Consider the following 9,858-nt stretch of genomic DNA (forward strand, 5'->3'; position numbering starts at 1 on the left):
TGCTTTCCAGCTCCGTTCTCCTGTGCAGGGCAACCAAAGGAGACCCAGCCGATCAGCCGGGACTCGATGGGAGGCAGAGAAGAGATGGGGTTGGCGGGGCCAGTCAGAGGTGGGATTGGCCGGTTCTCCCAACCACTCAAAATTTCCACTACCAGTTCTGGAGAACCAGTCCGAACCGGCTGAATACCCACCTCTGTACAGCAGGCCCTCCTGCCTTCCACTGTGTCCTGAAAGTTGGGAGAATTAGGAGCTGGCAAACTATATTGAGGCTTTATAGACAAACAGGCAGTTGTGGCCAAGGGGAAAAAAAACCAACTTCATTTCTTACTTGCAAGGATAAGCAATTGTGTCGACCAGGAGCTGCTTTTTAATTCAATTTTGTAAATTGCTTTGCCACGGGGTGCCATTACGGAGAGAAGCAAGGCGGAACGTCTGGAGAAAATGGCATTTGTTTGGCACCAGGTTAAGCTAGCCGGTGCAGTGAACCTCATCCCTGGTCTTCATGTGCTCTTCAAAAAGGCGAGAAAGACAGTGGAAAGGAAAAAGGGTTTTTGTCAAAGAAAGCCAAAACAACTGTCAACAACCAAAGATGTTTGGTGGTGTCCCAACTGGGGGAATCTCCAAGAAGAAAGCTTGGAAAATCCAAAACAGAAACAAGGATTCAAATGTTTCTATCCACTGGGCAAGAGGGCAATTCGATAAAGGAAGAATCAAAAGCCCAGGGCCGCTAACTTCTCCGTTTGTGGTTCAACAGCTCTCCTCAAATGCTTCTCTTACAAAAGCACCTGAAAGCAGGAAGAACATTAAAAAGAGATCCACCTTAGAAGGAAGGAGAAATTTTCTCACAGCGAGAACCAATAATGAAATAGCTTGCCTCTGAAAGTAGGAGGCTTTTAAGAAGAAAGTACTATTCTTCTTCTCATCCTTCCTATTATCTATCTCCTTCTATTTATGACTATAATCTTCTTGCCTGTATCTTTATGATTTATATTCTTTTACTTAGTTTCCTTGTATGGATTTGATTGCTTATTTAGTATCCTATGACTATCACTAAGTGTTGTATCTTATGATTCTTGCTGAATGTATTTTTTATGTACACTGAGAGCTTTTGCACCAAAGACAAATTCCTTGTGTGTCCAATCACACTTGGCCAAGAAAGAATTCTATATTGGACAGCCATTTGTCTGTTATGGTATAGAACATGGTATGGTTGCCTACCAGTCGGCCAGGTCCATGAGAAAATTTTGGTGGTCCGCAGAGATATGTCACCCCCAAAGCAATTAATCCAGGCTGCACGAGAACACAAGGCTGCGCCGCACACATGGCCCGTGGGAACACAAGGCTTGTGTCGCTTTCATTGAGTGCAACATGAGGTAGTGAGGGGAGTCGGGGGGAAGGATGGCAGGGGGAACTCGCCCCACTCGCCCCACACACCTTGCCCGGCCACCAGGCTGCTTCTTTCTGCTTCTTTCTTCTTCTGCTTTTGGCTGCACGCAAAGAATGCAGCAAAAGTCTTTCTTTCTCTCCCCCAAACTCCACCAGAAATGAGTCTTTAGGACCCTGCAAGGCCTCCTGCTCCAAGAGGCTGCGTGACAAGTCTCACAAAGACTCATTTCTGGCAGAGTTTGGGGGAGAGAAAGAAAGACTTCTGCTGCTTCTGCTGCTTTCCTTGCATGAAGCCAAAAGTCTCTCCCTCTCTCTTTCTCTCTCTCCCCGTGAGAACAGAGCTGGGAGGGTATCCAATGCCAAATAAAGAAAGATTGATCAGTAAGAAAATGGGGAATTTTCCTGCAAACCTCTTTGGGAATTTCCCCAGGGTCTCTGGTCCGTGGGATTTAAAATTTGGTGGTCCCTGAGGTCCAAAAGGTAGGTGACCCCTAGTCTAGAGTCTCCTGCTTGAGCACGGGGTTGGACTAGAAGACCTCCAAGGTCCCTTCCAATTCTGTTATTCTATTAGGGAGAAAAACCAGATTATTTTTTTCCCTCCCTTCTCTGTTTTGTTTTGTTTTCGAAACAAAATCCTCTTATTGAGATATGTTGGCAGCTCACCCTAGCAAACCCTTTAAACATCTCCTAGAGACACAGAAGCCAGGCAAAAATCAAGGACACGGCTGATTTATTTAGACTGTTCTTTGACCTCTAAAAGACCAAACAATTCAGAAACGGCTTCTGTTAAGGAGGAAAATTAAAGAGGTAAAATTTAAAGTCAAGGGGTGATTAATTGTTTGGGGAGACGAAGAGGAAAAAGGGGGCAGGTCAGGTTCTTCGTGGCGATGAATCTTTCCTGCAACTGATGTTCTTAGAAAGAACACGTACCATTTTAGGAGAACCTCAAGAAGGGAGACAGATGATCCAGAACTCTGACTCATCCTTTTGGCTTCGCACCTGGTGTCTGGAGGGAAGACTGGTACAAATTGTAGGTGGTGTGAATTACGCCAACGCAGTTTTGGCAGGAGGAAAGGAGAACAGCATCCTCTTCCACGAGAGAAAACAACAAACTCTTGTAAGGAGGCCATTAGAAGACAGGCTTCAGTTACTGGATCCACCAGGAGTCCAAACTCAACTCAAAGGAAGCTAGACAACCCCAGCAACTGAGGATCTTGCAAAGCTTGGACGTTAGAACACAAAACCTAGAAGACGACCTTCAGGAGACCCTAGATGCCATTCCAGACAAGGGGGGGGTGGTCCAACCTCTCCTTGGAAACCTCCAGCGATGGAGCACCCGCAACTTCTGGAGGCAAGGAGTTCCATGGATTGTTTTCACTGATAGGAAATTTCTCCTTAATTCTGGGTTGGATCTCTCTTCGATACGCTTCCATCCACTACTTCTTATTCCTCGGGTATTTTGGAGGTCAAATCTCTCCCCTCTGTGACAGCCCCTCAAGTACCAGAAGACAGCTGTCACATCATCCCTCGTCCTCCTTTTCACTAGACTAAGGTAAAGGTTTCCCCTCGTACATAATACGTGCTACTCGTTTCCGGCTCTAGGGGCCGGTGCTCATCTCCGTTACAAAGCCGAAGAGCCAGCACTGTCCGAAGACGTCTCCATGGTCAAGTGGCCGGCAGGACTAAACGCTGAAGGAACACTGTGACCTTCCCACCAAAGGTGGTCCCTATTTTTCTACTTGCATTTTTTACATGCTTTCGAACTGCTAGGTTGGCAGAAGCTGGGAAAAGGAACTCACTCCGTGATGCAGCGCTGGGGATTCGAACCGCCGAACTGCCGACCTTTTTCTGATCAATAAGCTCAGAATCTTAGCTGCTGAGCCACCGCGCCCCTCTTCACTAGGCTAGACACGCCCAATTCCTGCAACTGTTCTTCGTATGTACCTGTCAGAAATGGTGTAGGGTCTCCTGCTTGGGCAGGGGGTTGGACTAGATGACCTACAAGGTCCCTTCCAACTCTGTTAAACTAATCCTTTATGTTTTATCCTCCAGGCCTCTAATCATCCTTGTTGTTGTTGTTCTTTACTGCACTCTTTCTAGAGTCTCAACGATGCATTTTTCCATAGCCTTCCTAAGTGTGGTGAGATGACACTATGGCGAGTTTAATCTAGGATTATACCAATTCTCTCTAAACTTCCGATTAAAGCTAGAAATTAACAACAGAGGCAAAATGCCAAGGATCCAAAATTCAACTCCAGATAAGCAATAAAAAGTTTTTTTTTAAAAGCCACACATCGAATAGATTTCTTTTTTTCTTTTAAGGATACGTTTTTAAGTTTAAAGAAGAGATTTGGATAAGCATTTGTCTGAAGTGGTGTAGGGTTTCCTGCCTAAGCAAGGGGTTGGACTAGAAGACCTCCAAGGTCCCTTCCAACTCTGCTAATCTATGTTAGGTTGGAACAATTCTTTCACTATAGAGATATGGCTGGTTGTGCGGTAGAAGGGTGTGCATGAATATGACTCAGGGAGAGTTCCCGTTTCACCTTTCCTCTTGTTCGGCTCATATCTAATCTATGACTTTTTCCTACAGAGGCACAACGTGAAAGCGCTATCACTACCTACTGGTCCAGAGGTGATATGCAGCTGGTTCTGGCCAGTTCTGGAGAACGGTAGCGGAAACATTGAGTTGTTTAAAATACCACCTCCGACTGGCCCCGCCAACCCCATCTACTCTCTGCCTCCCATCGAGTCCCAGTTGATCAGCTGGGTCCCTTTGGTCGCCCTGCACAGGAGAACGGAGCTGGAAAGCAGGTTAGTTGGGTGGGGAGGGAGTGGGGATTTTGTAGTATCTTTCCCGTGCCACGCACACCAAGCCACACCACGCTCACCATGCCACACCCACCAAGCCACAGCATTCCTACCTTGCCTTAGTAAGGCCTTAGTAAGACCACACCTAGAGTACTGCATCCAGTTTTGGTCAACACATTATAAAAAAGATGTTGAGACTCTAGAAAAAGTACAGAGAAGAGCAACCAGGACGATTAGGGGACTGGAGACTAAAACATATGAAGAACAGTTACAGGAACTGGGCTTGGCTAGTCTAGGGAAGAGAAGGACCAGGGGAGACATGATAGCGGTCTTCCAATATTTGAGGGGCTACCACAGGGAGGAGGAAGGGGTCAAGCTATTTTCCAAGGCACCTGAAGGCCAGACAAGGAATAATGGATGGAAACTGAACAAGGAGAGATATATTGTATAATATATTGGGGGTAGTACTTTTCTGGTTAGGATTTGGGGGTATTGGGAGGTGTAGGTGATGGGTTTGGGTAGGCTAGGTGTAAGTAGGTATGGGGTGGAGATGCGGGGGGAGACGGGTGGATGTAGGTTGGAAGGGTGAGGCTGACAGGCAGCTATAATAAGCGCTGAGAGGCAGTAGTTCTCAGCGCTAGTTTTGCTTGGAATTGATCCAGAGCCTTTTGGGAAATTAACTGAGCAAATAAACCCTGGTTACTGCAAACTACAATCATGAGTACTGTGGTTTTTCAGTACAAATCATCAGATACCCAGCGGGGCTGACAACTGCATTCTTCCCCACTCCTTAAGGTATTTCCTTTTTTTTTTCTCTCCCGACGATCAGCTGTTCCTATGATCAGCTGTGCCTGACTGACTGTGTGATGAATAACAACAACAAACTTGCTGAGGCAAGCCTGCAGGAGAGAGCTTGAAAGGTAGATCTCATTCCAGAAGATGGTGCCAGGCCAGCAGACGTAATGCACCGTTTGGCGGTGGCTGGCTGGACACGGTGCCAAGCCATTTCTGGTAAGCAACCAGACCACAGCAGTAATGCAGTAACTGCATACTGAGGAATAAACTGCAAGGCAGCTCAGTAAAAAGCGTGGAGAATCTCTGCCTCCCTTCCCTGACACAAAGGACCGCAAGGCAAAAGGATCGGGCAGCAAAAAGGAAAAGAAAGTTGTCTCCAGTTTTGATAGCTTCTCCATCAGAGAGGTGCAAGGTGCGACTTTTCGCGACTTTTCTTGCCACACTTGACCAGAACTTAAGGCTAGGGAGAAATTCCCTGAAGAGGGGCTCCAAGCAGGAACCGTCCGAAAGCTTGGAAGACAAAAACCTGACCCAGACTGGACCCTGCAGGAGGTTTAAAGTTAGTCATTTAACTGTGATTGTTAAGTGGGTAACCCGGTTGTTAAGTGAATCTGGCTTTTTTGATTTTGTTTGTCAGAAGATCGCAAAAGGGGATCACGTGACACTCCCGGGACAACGCAACCGTCATAAATTAGAATGCAACGCCATAACTTAGAACTAAGGAGAAATTCCCTGACGGTGAGAACCATTAATCAGTGGAACTTGCCTCCAGAAGTTGTAAATACTCCAGCACTGGAAGTTTTTAAGAAGAGATTGGATTGATAACAATTTGTCTGAAGTGGTGTAGGGTTTCTTGCCTAGGCAGGGGGTTGGACTAGAAGACCTCCAAGGTCCTTTCCAACTCTCTAATTCTAGTTCTATTTCTTATGTTTCTGTTAAAAAAAAAACCAGGATGATTAGGGGACTGGAGGCTAAAACATACGATGAACGGTTGCAGGAACTGGGCCTGCCTAGTCCAGTGAAGAGAAGGACCAGGGGAGACAGGAGAGCAGTCTTCCAATATTTGAGGGGCTGCCACAGGGAGGAGGAAGGGGGTCAAGCTATTTTCCAAGGCACACAAAGGCCAGACAAGAAACAATGGATGGAAACTGAACAAGGAGAGATTCAACCTGGAAATAAGGAGAAACTTTCTGATAATGAGAACAATCAACCGATGGAACAGAAGTTGCCCTCGGAAGTTGTGGGAGCTTCATCACTGGAGGCTTTCAAGAAGCGACTGGACTGCTACTTGTCAGAAATGGTGTATGGTCTCCTGCTTGGGCGTGGGGTTTGACTAGATGACCTACAAGGTCCCTTCCAACTCTGTTACTCTGTTAAGGGCAAATCTGTTAAATTGGAGGAGGAGAGTTCCTATTAATCCCCTGCAGCCAAACCTCTGGGTGGTAGCCTCTTTTCCAACTAAGAAATATGAAAATATCGAGCTGCAGTTCATGGCAGGGAATTCTGGAAGTTGAAGTCCACGGGTCTTAAAGTTGCTAAGGTTGGGAATCCCTGGAAAAGACGTTTTGAAAGGGAAAGATTTGGGAATTGTGGTTTCCTGCGATCCTGGAAGACGGCTAGTATGCCTCTTGCAGAAACGCCTTCTCTTTATCTATTCTGGGCAGGCTTGTGGCACGCAGACTTCCATCCAGGGCTCCCTTATCAGGAAACACTCAAACCCCAAACACCAGGAGGAAATTCTGCACGTAGGGGTTAAAAAAAAAAAAAACACTTTTGCAATTCTATTCATAGCCAGTGCAAAGCCTCAACCTGCCGTTGCAAGGGGGAAAAGACTTCTGTGAATAAAGTTTAAAATCAACCTAAAAATATATTGCAGGCACAGCAGAGAGGTAGCGCAATGCTTGGGATGTTAAGATAAGACTGGGTACATTTACTACATCCCTGAGAGCCTCCGCTGACCTTGGGCCTGACTGCAAGAGCAACCTTGTAAGACTGTTCTAAGGTTGGTCCAGTGGTGAAGGCACCAGGCAAGGAACCAGGAACTGGGTGTTCTGGTTCCATTTTAGGTGTGAAAGCCATCTGGGTGACTTTGGGCCAATTGCCAGGAGACAGTGAGTTCTAGTTCTACCTTAGGTATGAAAGTGATCTGGGTCAGGGGTCTCCAACCTTGGCAACTTTAAGACTTGTAACGTATTTCTTTAACTTTAAGACTTAACGTATTTCTCTGTGGCATAGAGGCCGTTCTTCCTTGGCCCTTTGCTTACCTAAAGGCGACCTGGGCTTTTATCGGCTGGAGCTCAAGGCACAGCCCGGGTCTATTAAATCCCAAGACGGCACCTTCCTGATGTCGCTGGAAGCCACTGCCACTTAGCTTGGATCCACCGCTCTCCTTAAAAGCCTCTTAATGATTTACCAAAAGAAACCTGGCCGGGCACATCCAGATCGAGACAGTAACAATTAGACCAAACTATTACTTTCCGTGGAGACGAGGCAAGCCAGACGGACGAACATTTTGTCTGCAGGAGAAGACAGCCCGACCCACCAGACTTTTCAAAGCTTGATGGACAGGACCTGATCTTGAATACTCATCAGCCTGACCCTTAGGGGTCAATTTACACCGTGGGAAAGTGGGAGGTAGAAGCAGCCCTTTCCTACAGCCTGTTGCTCAGGGCAAGCGTTCAGGTGAAGAGAGTTTATTTATTTTATTTTATCTTATTTATTTTACTTGGTTTGTCAATTGCTTACAAGATAATAGGTATAAGTATAAACATGGTTATGAATACATGAAATGGATACATATAAGAAAAATAAAAAGAAACAATAGGACAGGGACGGTAGGCACGATTGTTGCGCTTATGCACACTCCCTACAGACCTCTTAGGAAAGGGGTGAGGTCAATAGTAGACAGTCTAAGGTGAAAGTTTTTGGGGTTTGGGGAAGAAACCACAGAGTCAGGTAGAGTATTGCAGACATGGACCACTCTGTTGCTGAAGACGTATTTCCTGCAATCAAGTTTGGTGCGGTTTACCTTGAGTTTGTATCTATTGTTTGCTCTAGTGTTGTTATGGTTGAAGCTGAAGTATTTATTGACCAGTAGGACATTGCAATGTATGATTTTAAATACCATACTTAGATCGGACCAAAGGCGGCGTACTTCTAGGTTTTCTAGGTCTAGAATTTCAAGTCTGATGGCACAGGATATTCTGCAACGCGTAGAGGAGTGGAGAATTCTTCTTGTGAAATATTTCTGGGCGTTCTCAACTGTATTAATATCAGATACGTAATGCGGGTTCCAGACTGATGAGCTGTATTCGAGTATTGGTCTAGCAAATGTTTTGTATGCTCTAGTTAGTAGTGTGATATTACCAGAGAAAAAGCTACGTAGGATTAGGTTAACAACTTTTAATGTTCTTAATGTTTTAGTTCCTACGGATGGCTGCCCAATCTCTGCTTGAACCATCCAGCTTTATTGTTGTTAGTCGCAAAGTCATGTCCGACCCATCACAACCCCATGGACAATGTTCCCCCAGGCCTTCTACCATCCTCCAGAATCCATGGAAGCTCACAGCAACTGCTTCTGGGACTCCCTCCAGCCACCTCCTTCTCTGCCATTCCCTTCTCCTTCTCCTTTTCTCTCCCTCATTCCCAGCAGAGGGCACTTTCCAGTTGTTCTCAAATGTTTCGGAAAATGCGGCCCTCAAGAAATTGGCCCTCACACTCGAACTGGATTTGTTAAACAGGGAAAAATGAACAGGAACGGTTGCTTCCCACGGTTTGGAAACCGAGCTGACTCTTGTTTCGGCCGTCACTTTTCATGGCTGACTCACGTTCAGCATTATCATCAACCAGAACTGGAAGCTTCGGCTGTTTGAAAGCTCAATCAAGGGTGTCGAGAAAATGTCAAACGTTCATTTCAAAGCAATTTGAATGACGTTGAAACGAGCTGCTTTGATTCGCAGCTCGTCTTGGGAGAAAAATAAAACCCACCACGGCCATTTCTGCCCGAGATCTTACTAGTCATTTCCAAAGCTGATTATAAATTTCCACCACCTACCTCAGAAACCCCATTTTACTCCTTGATGACTCTCCTGCAATGCAGATGCTTACCAACATCTGGGAACAGCTGGGGTGCAAGAATAAGATGATTCTGTGCCCCCAAAACACACGTTCCTTGGTTTGCAAACTTTGCCTTACAGGTTCAGTTGAGATCAGGGCAAGTTCAGCTGCAACTACTCAGTGGTCCTTGACTTACGACCACAATTGAGCCCCAAATCTTCGTTGGAAGTCTGAGTGAGCTAGGTACAACAGACCAGACCCTTATCTGTGGTTCCCTGAAGTATCAGGCAGGCACTAGTCAGAAACGGAGACCCAGAATAAATGCAGCTGCTTGATTTCATCGACAAACCCAGCACACCAAGTTAGACAAAGTTGTGTATTTACAGTGGACAGATGGTTATGGTAATCCCCAAGGTGCTGAAGTCAGAACTGAAGAAGCTTCTTGGATGAGAAGCAAAAGGTTTTCAAGGGAAAAAAACAACAACAAGAAAAGTCCAATTGAACCTGTGGGACAAGCAAATGATGACTGAGAATCTCCATAGACATCGTGATTGTAAGACAGTCGTTTCAACAGGTAGTATACCTGAAGAAGAAGAGGAGGAAAAATCTGGGTCTTTCATACCTGAACCCTGAGATATCAGGTTGGTCACTGCTGAAACAGCTAGTCCGTACCTATGGCAGGGTAGTCTTCTTTTTCTGTGTTCTTCTCAGTCAGGCACCTGCTCATATGCTTGGAAGCAAATCCCCCGAAACTCAATGCAATACAAATATACGTGTCACATCCATCCAACCCACTAGAGTGGGAAGGCAAAG

Source organism: Pseudonaja textilis, chromosome 15 (genome assembly GCF_049901715.1).
Source record: "Pseudonaja textilis isolate UNSWEBS1 chromosome 15, rPseTex1.2, whole genome shotgun sequence".
NCBI classification, from domain to species: Eukaryota; Metazoa; Chordata; class Lepidosauria; order Squamata; family Elapidae; genus Pseudonaja; species Pseudonaja textilis.